The sequence below is a fragment of the Gossypium hirsutum genome, chromosome A03 (assembly GCF_007990345.1).
Source record: "Gossypium hirsutum isolate 1008001.06 chromosome A03, Gossypium_hirsutum_v2.1, whole genome shotgun sequence".
In the NCBI taxonomy this organism is placed as follows: Eukaryota; Viridiplantae; Streptophyta; class Magnoliopsida; order Malvales; family Malvaceae; genus Gossypium; species Gossypium hirsutum.
In genome coordinates, this window is record NC_053426.1 from 22,168,846 (window position 1) to 22,183,574 (window position 14,729).

The 14,729-nt window shown below is 37.2% G+C and overlaps 1 non-coding gene across 1 annotated transcript; it reads left to right on the top strand.

Annotated features, from left to right (window-relative positions):
• The first annotated feature begins 5,969 nt into the window (after positions 1-5,969).
• On the top strand, positions 5,970-6,076 carry LOC121225825 (small nucleolar RNA R71). The gene has a single exon (XR_005923733.1). It is a non-coding gene; the product is annotated as a small nucleolar RNA R71 (small nucleolar RNA).
• The last annotated feature ends 8,653 nt before the right edge of the window (positions 6,077-14,729 follow it).

Genomic DNA, 14,729 nt, shown 5'->3' on the forward strand with positions numbered 1-14,729 from the left:
ATACCACTTGAGCTTAATAAATCGCTTATAAAACAAAAATCACAATATCAAAAACCTTTTTTAAACTCACAATTAACTCATAAATATTAAATATAATATTTACAAACCTACTCATCGGATTTAGTGGCCCCGAAACCACTGTTTTGATTAACCCTAAAAACGGGTTGTTACAGATATGATACACTAATCAAAAGGTCTTTGCATGGTTGTAACGGGGTTTAGGTTACAGGTATGGATACAAGCTGAAGAGACAAAGGTTAGAATCGAGATAATTTCAATATATTGCCCCACTATCAAAAACTTAATTACTGAACCACAAACAAAATCTAGAACTATTTACATGAGTTCATGAAAACTTTAGCTTGCTGAGAATTACAATATAATACCGAGTTTTTTTTATTTTTTTTATTTTTTTTAATAACAAATCAAGTCAATACATTATAGAAATCATACTTCACGATTCAGTAACAAAAAATGGTGATCATAGCGAGGTAACAATATTAAATTCAATCTTGATAAAAAGGGTCAAATTCAGTAGGAGGATTTCAACAATAATGGGTTAATGGGTTAATGATGAGGGTTAATCAATGAAAAAGGGTTAGTAGGCTCAAGGGGTTTCACTAAGGGTTTAATTATGTGGGAAGGTTTTTTTATGGAGTAAATGGGTTAAATCCTAAGTGTCTTTATCATCTCAGTATATCAAATCATATGTGTGATCTTAATATGTATAATCGAAGCAAGTTCTAGAATAACAGTTCAATGTTGACACACTCAAACCACAAAAGAAGTGAGTAAGAAAGAAAGCTATATGCTCAAAAAGGCTAAAAAATCTCACCAAAAATTTGGGTTTTTGATGTCATTCATGTATACTTAAGATTTCAAGATAATACCTCACTTTAGGAAAATAATCTAAAAATTTTAGTTCTCCAAATATCAACTTATCATGCTCGATTCTCTAATGTCCTATAATCAAATAATCATGCATAATTCCCATGGTCTAATTCATGACATACCAACAATAATTATAGATCAATCAGAATTTATTCGATCAAAATTATGAGATAATCACTTAAAGCACAAGACCAACTTCAAGGATTTGAGAATAATGCAAAAAGTTAGGTTTCATATTCACTCCCCCCACACTTAAGATGTACATTACCCTCAATGTACAAAGATATATTATTCAAAATAAAGAAAATCATAAGAGGAAAGGAGGTGAAACTCCCTGTTATATGGATGTGGAGCTTGATTCTGAGGATGGGGTGTTCAGGGAAAATGGTGGCTGCCATTGTTCTAGGCTAGATGAAGAAATTGGGTCGTTGAACAAGGAACTCATGAGGTATTATTTCCCTTTTGTTTCCTCATTCCGTAAAATATTCCTAGCAGCTTTGCTTGGAAGCCTGTAGAATCATGAAGAGTTTATTAAGAGTTGGTGTGGAAGAGAGTGTAGTGGGATTACTTGTTAGAAATACCAGAAAATGGAAAAAGAAAAATAAAATTTACTAATATAGATATGTCTTTCAAAATAAAATAATAATAAAATTGAAATAAAAATCAAAATCAAAATAAAAATAAAAATAAAATAAAGAAAATAAAAATAAAAATAAATAAAATAAAATAGGAGGATTCAATAATCCTCGTCGGTGGGGCCCTCAGGTGGTGGTACTGGAGTGGCGATGTGGAAGTGTTGGCACAGCTGCTGCATCATGGCCTGCATATCATCCATCTGTCGATCCCGTCGCCAATCTCGCTCGCAGATCATCTCGAACTGTGTAGTGCAATACTGCTTGACATGGGCGAGTCGGTCGGAAATGTGTGCCAATGAAGCAGCCCCATGAGCTGGTCATTCCCTAGGTGGCGCGATAGAAGGCTCCTCATGTTGTGGGGGAACATCATCAGGGATGTCCTCAAGATCCTCTTCGTCAATGGCATGTGAGAGACGGTACTGAGGAGGATCGGTCCCACCTCGGCACTTGATCTTCCTCATGTGTAACATAGTCGTGATGCCCTGTGGGGACATCTGACCTATCAGGGTAAGTGCTAATGATTAGGTCGCGGTGTTGAGGAGGCTGAAATGTCTGGCAATGTGCGTCACATAGGGGCCGATGGAGATCACTCCCTTACTATGCCGCTCGGTCTGATAGCGTATGGTGAAAGCAATGAAGTATGCTAAGTCGGTCACGTGTACATTCGCCACACACTATAAATAGTAGGTGTCGTGGGTGTTGACGACGCCGGTGCTCTCTCTCCTCCTGGTCAAGGTGTGTGCCAATATGGCATGGAGATATCGTAGGGAAGGGGGACGAGCTGAGGCCTTCGAGCGGCTGGGGTCATAGGTGGAAGAGAGTGGTGCTAAAGCCTTCTAGCACAAAGAGGGGGAGATGTGGATATTGCGTGGTAGTGAATTCATATCCTCCTCCTCCAAAACTCATTGGTGTAAAGTCCTAGAGCAACTCCAAACTCTGGGACACTCATCGAACGAACTAGACCGCCTAATCGGAAGTGAATGGTGCCTGGGTCGTCATTATTCGTCATCACCACCTGTAAATGAAAAGTAGAGCATAATTCTAAAGTTAGCTCTAAATAAGTGGGCTCGGTAATAGGAAGAATCGTTCCCATGGGTCTGTAGAAAGGAGGGCGCGGATGGCATCAGCGAGCTGGACTTACTCTATGGTAGCCCAGTCGATGCAGCGAATTGTGGTGATAGGTCAATCGCATAGTATTTGAAATAGCTCCTCCTGCGAAGCTTGTGGAAAGTCAAGGAACGGGTGTCGAACTTCGGCTATACCACGCACCGAGGAAGAACCCGATCCCCTACGTCTCTTTGAGGATGGGACTGCGGCCTTCTTTCCTCTTGATGACAACATAATGTACCTAAAAATATATGTGCAGTGATAGAATCCATGATACATCAGTGGTTAAGCAAGAGGCCCAAAACTAGTATATGCTATTTAGTGGCTTAAATAATTCAAATATAGAAAAATTTAAAGTAAATTCCTAACTTGTCTAAAGCAGAATAGTACAATATCTATGTAAAGCATGTAGAATACTAATGTAGCAATACAGATTGGAAAAATAAAGTTGAGAAAGTGAACCAAAGGCTGTTGTATGGCGGCGCACGGGTATGCTGATGCCGAGCATGGGCATGTGATGCGGGGGTATAGCCGTGTGGAGGAAAATGGAGGGTGTAGAGAGGGGAAAGTGGGGATTAATCTAAGGGGAATGGATTTCAGGGTGGTTTGAGGGTTGGGAAAGTGAGAATCGTGGGAATAGTGGCCGGAATAAGGATTAGGGAGTGGGGAGGAGAAGTTTTCGGCTAGGGTTTTGAAAGGGGGAAGAAAATGAACAGTGGTTTGTTTATATAGGGGAGGGTCACACGGCCTAAGGCCATGCCCGTGTGCTTTGAGTGTGAGCCCATGTTTTTTGAATTTTTCAATTTAGGTCGAGCCGGGCTACTATCCCACGCCCGTGTATCTTGGGCTTGTGTGGCACACAGCCATGTCGTACAGCCGTGCCTAGCTTTGTTCGCTTCTCCCACGCCCTTGTGTTATGGTAGCACATCCATGTATTGTTGTACACGGTTGAATGGCACGGGCATGTCGCACGCTCGTGTCAAAGAAACAGAATCGACCTTGTCCATAGCACGCCCTTGGGTTTTCATTCCCATGCCCGTATGTTCCTATCAAGTTCACCCACGGCCATGTCGCACGGTCGTGGGGATTTAGTGCACCCTGTGTTTTGGGGAAATTATGTCCTATTTCAACATGGCCGTATCATACGGTCGTGTCTCTTCCCCTGTTTGGCCACAGCTTTAGGCATGCCTGTGTACTTGGCCGTGTGTGCTAAAAAACTTTGCAATTCAAAGATTAAGTTAATTGATTCGAAGTGTGAGGAAATAAAAATAAAGAAATCAAAATATGTCAGTGCTCGGGTTGCCTCCCGAGAAGCACTTATTTATAGCCTAAGCTCGACTTACCTCTCTATTGAATGATCATGGTGGTTCGAGGAGTTCAAACTCCTCATTCCTGTTGTCAATTTTAAAATAAGGTTTTAAACAGGTGTTGTTTACCTTAAAAGTGCCAAACTTGGGATGACTCACCTCCACCATACCAAATGGAAAAATACTAAGTACCATAAGAGGGATTTCCTCATTTGGTGTGAAAGTGACAATGTGAGGATCAACGGCATCTAGTAAGACTATATCGCCTACCTGAAGTTGATTAGGAGAGGTATCGGGCTTGTTTTTGCGTGGTTTTAGTTTATCATGTGTTCTCAGTTTGTGTTCCCGCCATTCGCCTAGCTTCTCTATCCGTAGTCTTCGTTCTTCATGGACGTCTTGGTTCTCTTCATGATAGTAGCGGACTGTCTCCATTGTCTTTGTTCGAGGAAGTTCCTGCAAGGACGATTGAATATTAGTTTTATCATCGATAGTTTTTATAGCATTATCTAGAGTCTTAGAGGTTTTGACTGAGTCGCGTGCTTGGAGTGTTACTGCGTCGTCACCTACACGAAGTGTTAGCTCTCCTGTGCCTACATTAATAATGGTTCTAGCAGCTGCTAAAAATGGACATCCTAAAATTAGAGGTACCTCGTTATCCTCATCCATATCTAAGACAATGAAGTCTACTGGGTAAATAAATTTATCAATTTTAATGAGAACGTCTTCAATAATACCCTTAGGAAATCTAACTGTTTTGTCAGCCAATTGTATGCTCATCCTAGTCTGTTTGGGTTTCCCGAGACCTAGTCGTTTAAACATTTTATATGGCATAACATTTATACTTGCCCCCAGATCAGCTAGAGCATTATTCACAGATAGACTACCAATTAAGCAAGGAATTGTAAAACTCCCTGGATCTTTCAATTTGTTAGGTAGCTCATTCTTTAGAATAGCTGAGCAGACTGCATTGAGTTCCACATGTGATGTAGCATCTAATTTCCTTTTATTGCTCAGAAGTTCCTTTAAGAATTTTGCTGAGTTGGACATCTGCGAAAGAACTTCAATAAAGGGTAAATTAATATGTAATTTCATTAAGAGTTTGACAAACTTACCGAAGTGTTCTTCTGTTCTGTCTTTCGTCATCGCTTTAGGATATGGCACATGAGGTTCATGAGTTGTAGTTACCTGTTTGGGATAATTATTGTTTACCTTTTCTCGTCCTTTGTTCATCGCGTTGTCTTGCTATATTTCTATCTTAGGTGCAATGAATCCTTCCTTATCTTGAGTGCTAATTGCATTGAGGTGTTCCCTCGAATTAGGTTCAGTATTACTTAGTAGGCTACCTTGTGGTCATTCGGAGATTAGTTTGGATAGGTGGCTTATCTGAGTTTCGAGTCCTTGGATCGATGCTTGTTGATTCTTAAGTGCTGTCTCGGTATTTTAGAAATGGGTTTCTGACACCGAGATGAATTTAGAAAGCATCTCTTCAAGGTTTGGTTTTTTCTCCTATTGATAAGGTGGCTGTTGAAAACCCTGAGGATTTTGTGGCTTCTGATTCCCTTGACCTCCCCAGGAAAAATTGGGGTGGTTCCTCCAACCTGCATTATAAGTATTACTGTATGGGTTATTTTGAGATCTAAAGTTATTATTACCCATATAGTTGACTTGTTCCTCTTCAGTTGTGGGATTGAAGGATTGATATTCTGTATGCACACCTCCTCTGCTTGAGTCACACCCCATTACTGGATGTACCTGCGTAGAACCAAGAAAACTATCAATCTTTTTATTGAGAAGTTCTACCTGATTAGAGAGCATGGTGACTGAATCGATGTTATAGATGCCGACTGTTTTCGTTGGCTTTGTCCTCATAACTTGCCACTGATAGTTGTTCAGTGACATCTCCTCTATGAATTCATAGGCATCTTCTGGTGTTTTATTGTTGATGGTTCTGCCAGCAGCTGCGTCAATCATTTGTCTTGTCGAAGGATTCACACCATTGTAAAACGTTTGAACTTGCAACCAAAGCGGTAACCCATGGTGAGGGCACCTTCTCAGTAAGTCCTTGTATCTCTCCCATGCATCGTAAAGTTTTTCTAAATCTATCTGCACAAAAGAAGAGATATCATTACGCAATTTAGCCGTTTTAGCCGGCGGAAAATATTTTAGTAAGAACTTCTCGGTCATTTGTTCCCGAGTAGTGATAGACCCTCGTGGTAACGAGTTCAACCACTGTTTAGCTTTGTTTCTCAGTGAAAAGGGAAATAACCAAAGATGAATGGCATCATCAGAAATGCCATTGATTTTGAATGTATCACAAAATTCAAGAAAATTCCCCAAGTGCGTGTTGGGATCCTCATCCTGCAAACCATCAAACTGAACAAACTGTTGTATCATCTGACTTGTGTTAGGTTTTAGTGCGAAATTATTGACAGCAATAGCAGGTCTAACTATACTAGACTCAGTTCCTATTAAAGAAGGTTTAGCATAGTCATACATAGTACGTGGAGCAGGATTTTGATTAGCTGCAATTGCAGGAGGCAGCTGATCGCCTGGGTTTTCAGCCATTTCGTCGGTTGGGGTTTGAGTATCGTCTTCTTGCTCGTTCACTGTGTAGCGTAAACTACGCCTTATTTCACTTTGATTTTTGCAAATTGTACGATCGATTTCTTCGTCAAAGAGTAATGGTCCTGACGGGTTTCTTCTAGTCATAAACTATAAAAACCTGCCAAGAGAGAGAAAAAAGTAAATTAATAAATAATAAAATAAAATAAAATTGCAAGAAAAATAAATGGCTAAAGTAATAAAAATTTAGTGTTCCTAATATTTTAGTTCCCCAGCAGTGGCGCCAAAAACTTGATTGCGTGATTCGTAACAAGTAATAAATATTTATAATGAAGATCAAACCTAGACTAACTATTATCACGATGAAAAGGCAAGCGCACCTATCGAACAATAGTATAGTAACGGCAAGACCGGGATATCGTACCCAAGGGAACCAAAAGTACTAGTAATAACTATCTTTTTATTATCTAGCCTAAGAATAAAAGGGTTGGTTTTAATTAACTAATTGTTTAAACTAATTAACTGATTTAATTAAAGCAAAGAGAAAATTTAGAAAAGACTTGAAGAAAAGCAATTGATAAAGACGACACCCAAGGAGGAATCCACCTAGATTTCACTTGTTATCTGACTCTGAACCGGACGATTTATTCACTTGACTTGATCCGTGAGACTCCCTAACCTATATTATTATCCCTTTCGAGACTAATAACGTCTAACCCTCAGTTGAATTAATCGAAATTTCTTTCTTAATTAAAACCCCTAGGGAAGCATTAAATCACTCTATGGACTCCCATATTAGGTTTCACCCTAATCTGGCAAAATCTCGTAACCCTATTTCTAGGCGTTCGATCAACTCCGCTTAATTATGCCAAATATACTCTTAGGCAGGGTCTATTCCTCCTCTGCATAAGCACATCAAATCATGAATTAATACTCGAAATATTAATGCAAGCATTAAGAACACATAATTAAGAACAAATCAAGTATTTATCATACAGTTCAGATAATAATAACAAGATCCATCATAGGTTTTATCCCCCTTAGGTATCTAAGGGGTTTAGTTCATAATAAAATAAGAGTACATCTCAAGAGTATGAAAATAACAAAACATAAAGAAAACTCTAAAACCCCTGAAGGAATTCTGAGAGAGATCTTCAGTCTTGGAGTAGCTCCGGCTTTTGAGATGGATCGTCTGGCTTTCTTCAAGTAATTCTTGGCGCGTGGTTCTGTATTCTAGAAAAGTTCTGGAGAGAGCGACCCCCTTCTAGGTCACACTTAGGGTGTTTATATAGGCTTTGGATTGGATTTCTTCCTCCCTAAGTATCCTTTTCCGTGTAAAATACAACTCTTTTAAAAAGGGACACGCCCGTGTGCCACAGCCGTGTGACGTGATTACCAGGCCTTGTTCGATCCGTTGAATTGCACACGACCGTGTGGGCTCAATGGCTAGGCCGTGTATATTGTGAAAACCTTTGCCGACACCCACGAAGGACACGACCATGTGAGATGCCTGTGTGGCAAGGCTTACGCTGTGTCATCTTCTCGATTTGGTCCGTTTTGTTCCTTTTTAGTTCGTTTTTGGCTCCTTTCGACTCTTGGTGCTCTCCTGAGTACAAAACATGAAATAACCGGATTATGAGCACCAAAATCCACAAATCTAGTAATAAAAATCCATAAATATGCTAAGTATTTGGGGTATATATATGTATAATTTGGCGTTTATCACACCCCTAACTCGTATTTATCGCCGGAATAAGGTTAAATGCGTTACCAGACATATCGAAACATTCACAAATACTTAAGCATAACATAATCAAAACATATAATAATAATTCACAATTGTCCCTTATATAGGTCTTCGAGACCCAAAACATGCTGTAGAAAGGGGTCGGGACTAAACCAAGCTCATACAAAAATTTTCGAAACTTAAACATTTTTCAAAGTTACAGAGGTCACACGCCTGTGTGAACAAGCCGTGTGCCTCACACGACTTTAGACACACACGTGTATCTAGGCTGTGGCGAAATAGGGCATACATACTGACTTGTCCACGAGGCCATAAGACAAGCCTGTGTGCCAGGCTGTGTGAAAATTAGGGAGGCTACTAACTTGGATCACACGGCTAGTCACACGCTCGTGTGTCTAGCTCATGTTTGAAACTAACTTGGCCACACAACCTAGCACACGCTCGTGTGTGTGACCGTGTGGTCTGCCCAGGCTCATTTTGAAATGACCATTGAGCAACACGACTAAGACACACGCCCATTCCTTGCCCGTATGGGAAAAAATAGGCCATTTACAAGGCACAAGCATCAAACCACAATATTTCATACCAAAATTTCAACAATTTCAACCACAATATATACATCATAAATACCATATCATTATCAACAAATTTCATGCTTAATAACCATACCAAATTATCCCAAATCATAAGACAAAATCATATCTAAACATTTGTTACCTAATGTGACAGCCCTAAATTGACCCTAGTCGGAAAGTGGTTTCGGGACCGCTAAACCGAGTCACCGAAGTATTTGAATATGATATTTATTGTCTAAAATATGTGAATATGAATGTGTGAAAGTTTTAAGCTTCGATTTAGTCGATTGCATGTGAATTTAATTAATAGGACTTATGTGTGACACTTTTAAAAGGTGATAGGTTAATCTATAAGGACCTATTAATGCATGTTATAAAAATGATGGGTTTGCATGTCAAATTTCCATTTATAATAAGTAGTGGCCGGCCATGGTATGGGTCATTGATGATAATATGTATTTTCTATTAGCATTATTAGTTTACAAAATAAAATAAGGAATTAAGAATAATAAAACATGTGGTAAATGGGAGGAGAAACCAAAGTTTTCATCTTTGCTCCTCATTGCCGTGACTAGTAGAGAACAAGCTTGGAAAAATTCAGCTATGGTGGTTAGCTAAATCAAGGTAAGTTCAAGGATGATTCTTGGATTTCTAGCATTTTTTTTTGAGTTAGTCATTAAGCTCCTTGCTTAGCCCATGTCCAAATTTTGAATCTTGTTGGTAACATGAGTAATCGGTTAAGAGAAAATGTTCAAGAAATGGTTGTTGTTCATGTTATTTGGATGAAAAGAAAAAAATTGGTAGTTAGGTGAAGTAGAGTCTAACAAATGAGCACATATGTGCATTAGTTGCTAGATGGAGAAAAATCGGCTAGCAAGTTGAGTACTAAGGCCGAATATGATTTTGGATATTATTGGGCAATGTATGTGTTTTGAATTGATGGAATGGAGAGGATGCTTTAATTGTGTTATGAACAATTATATGTTAAATTAAGGTTTGCTAAGCTAGCTATTAAGGTGAAGTGCAAATGTTAGTATTTGATTGCTAGTGTATATATGGGTAATAGCGGAAATGAAGATGCTTGATGTCATGAATAAATGTTGTTTATATGTTTGGGAATTGAGTAAAAATTTGATGTTTAATCACTTAAGGATTCGACATTGTTTAAGATAATTTACTTAAAATGTGATTTTGAATGTTATGAGTATTGGGATGTAAGTATATGTGTGTGCTTGGTCATAGGAGTTTGCTATGAAATTTTGTTTGGTTGAGTGATGAATGGCCGAATGAACTATAGGCTAGGGTGGATAAATTTTTGTACATAAGTAGTGTGTGTGACTATTGGTTAATGAATATTCGACATAATGGGGTTTATGAGTAAATGGCATAATATATATATGTGTGAATATGTGGTAGTGCATAAAACAAGAAATCGATTAAATTGGGATGGTCACACATAGGTATATTCGGCTTGTAGTTTTATAAATGTGATATGAGTATTTTGTTTGTAAATGAGTAGTAAATATGTTAAAGAATGGTTCTAAAATGTATATGGATGCCGCGTGATTGTGTTTGATTGGGAAGTAAATTGTTTGATTTAGCTCAAGAGCTTAGAGGATCAAAGTTGGATAAGGGAAAGGAAAAAGTGATCGAATAGCCGTTGAAATCGTTTGACAACATCCGAGGTAAGTTTTCGAGTAATGAAACTTAGTTTATGATTTGATTAAGTCATGACATATAAGCATAACAAATAAACGGTGATATAATGATTCTACTTGAATTGTATATTGAGGTGATTAGTTTATACCTATGACGGGTAGCCGAATGTGTATGAGATCATGTTATAAAGCAAATCAAAATCATGCTCTTTGTATGTGGCTATTGAGCCGAAAATGGTAATGGTTGATAAGCATCTTGTGTTTGAATTCTAGTTATGATAATGAAATATGGATGTGTCATGATTTATTGGTATATGTGCTTGATTATTCGGATGATATCCGGGCTAAGTCCCGAAGGCATTTGTGCAAGTTACTATATCCGGGCTAAGTCCCGAAGGCATTTGTGCGAGTAGTTGCTATACCCGGGCTAAGTCCCGAAGGCATTTGTGCTAGTGACTATATCCGGGCTAAGTCCCGAAGGCATTCATGCTAGTGACTATATCCGGGCTAAGACCCAAAGGCATTTGTGCAAGTTGCTATATCCGGCTAAATCCCGAAGATACTTGGGTTTGGAAGTGAGCGATCTTGCTGTAATAATTTCAATTAATACGCTCATGAAATACAAATGATAAGGTATGTTTCGTATATGCATCGGAAAGGTTGATTCCTTTCAAATAGTACTCGCTCAATTGATTAACGAGCTTCTGGCCTCTAGTTAGGTTTGATACCCTGTGTATGAATGTATTGGTTGAAGCGTGAAGAAATTATGATTTTGAGAATGTGCATATATGAAATTATTCATTTAGTCATATGAACGCTATACTTTAGTCGTAAATAATTTCGTTACTCAAAACTTACTAAGCATTAAATGCTTATTCCGTTTCTTTAATTCTCTGTTTTATAGATTTTTGTTCGTCAGCTATCGGACTCGGGATTGTCGAAGTCGAAGTCGTCCACACTATCTAAGCCCTTTTGGTACTCTTTTAGTTAAACGTTGATAATGGCATGTATAGGACTAACCTTTGTTGTTAATCAAGTACCTTTGGTAATGTGTATATATTCGGATAGCCATGCGAAAATGGCTTAAATATTTTGAGCATAGTATTAAAATCATTTTGTATATATATGGTTATTGAGAGGTGTGGAAATGCTTGGCAATGATTAGCCATTGGAATGGTTAATCACGATCATATTTGGTGCTATGTATGTCAAATGGCTAGTTGAATCATGGAAACTATGAAATAGGTGAAATTTACCTTAAAATAGATGCTGACAGCAGCAGTGATGTGAGTTTGAAAATTCACTAAAAATAGTAGGAATGTAATTAAATAATTAATAAATTATGTAATCGAACCTTGATGAGTCTATTTTCATATGGAAGAAGCGAAATGACCATATGAGCCGTATTCTATGAGATGTTTAAGTTTTCGTGAAACAGGGCCAGAACGGTTACTGGATCCCCTGTTCTGACTTTGGAAATTTACCATATATTAACCAGAAATAATTAGAAGTCATTATTTATATGTACAGATTTATTTTTGAGTCTAGTTTCATTAGAAACAAACGGAATATGTATTGAAGCCCTGTACAGGGAGATATTTAAGTCGTAATGCATGAAGGTCAGAGTAGTCGAACCCTGAAACAGGGGAGACTTTAACTAATAAACTGTACTAATTGGCCTGACCAAAAATCCTAGAAAAAAATATGTAGATGGATATATGAGTCTAGTTTTAGGGAAAATTTACGGAATCAGTTTTCAAGTTTTGGAACTCAAGATATGATTTTTAAGGTGACAGTGACGTAGATAGCCAGCTTGTCTGGAAATTTTAAAATGAACTGTGTAAATAAATGAATTAAGTTCGTTAACACCTCGTGTTCGACTCCGGAAACGGTCTCGGGTGCGGGGCGTTACACCTAACCTCATTTCATTTCATTCATTATCATGCCAAAATCTAACCAAATTTCAAAATAGGCACATACCAAAAACTTACCAAATTGACTAACTCTCTTTGTCATCCATAACACATCACATAGACATTATTGAATCACATAATTCATACAAAAAACTTATTCATATACACCACCAAAACCAAGCCAAATCGCATGGCTAGATATACACAATACCAAACATATTCGCAAACTTCTAGCTTTTACATGCCATACTTTAATATATACATTTTCAAAAGGTACCAAAATAGAGTTCAATAGTGTCGTGATGATCCGCGATAATCCCTGAGCTCCCAGTAGCTTCGATATCTATAAAACAGTTGAAAACACACACAAGTAAGCTTTCAAAAGCTTAGTAAGCCATATACAAATAAACTTATTACAATTCACAACTATGACAAATCATTTGTATGAATCATAGCATAAATAAATGTCAAGTTCATATTTCTCATTTGGCTCAAATGTTCATAACCATTTATTCATAAGTACAACACATTTCCACATAATACAAACATATTTCATATGTTCACATATATACATATGCTTACCTTTCATTCTCAATCTTAATATACAATTCAAACGTACCTGAATCAGATATATGTTCACAAAATCATTCATTTTCTCGGAATATCCATTGAACTATTCAGAATCAATAAGGATACTTGGATAGCTCGGAAAGCTCGTACAATGCCAACGTCCCAGATGTGGTCTTACACGAAATCACATATCGATCCTATGTCATGACATATGTATCCTAACTATTCCTATGGTTCATACGGGACTTTTCGGATGTCGAAACTTTGTCGATACTTTCTCGGATATCTCATACTCAACTTATGTAATTATTCATCATTATTGAAGAGTATATAACAATAACAATTCAATTCAAAACACATTTATTTGTATATCGACTTATCCCGTACGAATTCGAACGAACGAAATCGACTACTTAACGACTTTCGACTTTCCCCAATCTAATTCCATTTTCTTTGATTCTTGATCTAAACAAATTCAAATTTGACTTATTCAATCACACATTCATTCAAATCAATCCATATACACACATTTATGGCATTTTATAAATTAGCCCTCACATTTTCACATTTTGACACTTTAATCCTTAATTCACAAAATACACCAAATTTCCATACACACTTGCTTAGCTGAATATACATGTGTTCATATAAGCCCCTATGTTTCATTTATTTCACATTTAAGTCCCTTAAAATCTCATTTTTTTACAATTTAGCCCAAATTACTCAAATTCATCAAAAATCCAAAGATAAAATATATTAACCCAACATCAAGCTTCCATAAACTATCATCAGACTTCATAAAACTCATAATTTCATCAATATATCAACTCAAAATCATCAACAATTTTAGAAATTGAGACATTGGCTTGATAGATTACTAAGCAACGATCACAAAAAAGTAGAAATTATCAAAAACTGAGCAAAATACGTACCTTAATCAACAATCACAAGTGCTGAACCCTAAAGACTCTTTTCTTTTCTTTTGTTCTTCAATTTTTGGCATATACAAACATATATTAGCCTATTTTCATGTTCTGTTTTATTAATATAACTTAATTTACTAAATACCAATTTTGCCCTTGATTAATAACTTATAAAAACATTAACATATAAGGCCATTTTAGTCCACTTACCATGTAAATGGAATATTAACAACATAAGGACCTCTTAATTAAAAAGACATAGCAAATAGGCAATTTTAACATCTAGTATGGAACTTTTACATTTTATGCAATTAGATCCTTTTATCAAACCGAGCACACAAACGATAAAATTTTCACACGAAATTTTCATAGACATCAATTCACATATTATAAGCATTGAAAATAATATTAAAATATTTTTTGACTCAGATTTGTGGTCCCGAAACCACTATTCTGACTAGGGTCTAAACTGGGCTATTACAACTCTCCCCCTTAGGGATTTTCGTTCCCTAAAATCTTACCGTTGAACATATTCAGCTATTGTTGTCTCATAGTATCTTCGGGCTCCCACGTAGCCTCTTCAACACTGTGTCAATGCCAAATTACTTTAACTAACGAAATTTTCTTATTTCTCAATTCTTTAACCTTACGAGCTAAGATACAGATTGGTTTTTCTTCATAAGTCATATCGGATTGAATCTCAATCTCAGACCAAGAAGTTACATGCGAAGGATCATATTTGTATCGTCGAAGCATCGATACGTGAAATTCATTGTGAGTCTTTTCTAACTCAGGTGGCAATAATAATCGATAAGCAATCGGGCCGATATATTCAATAATC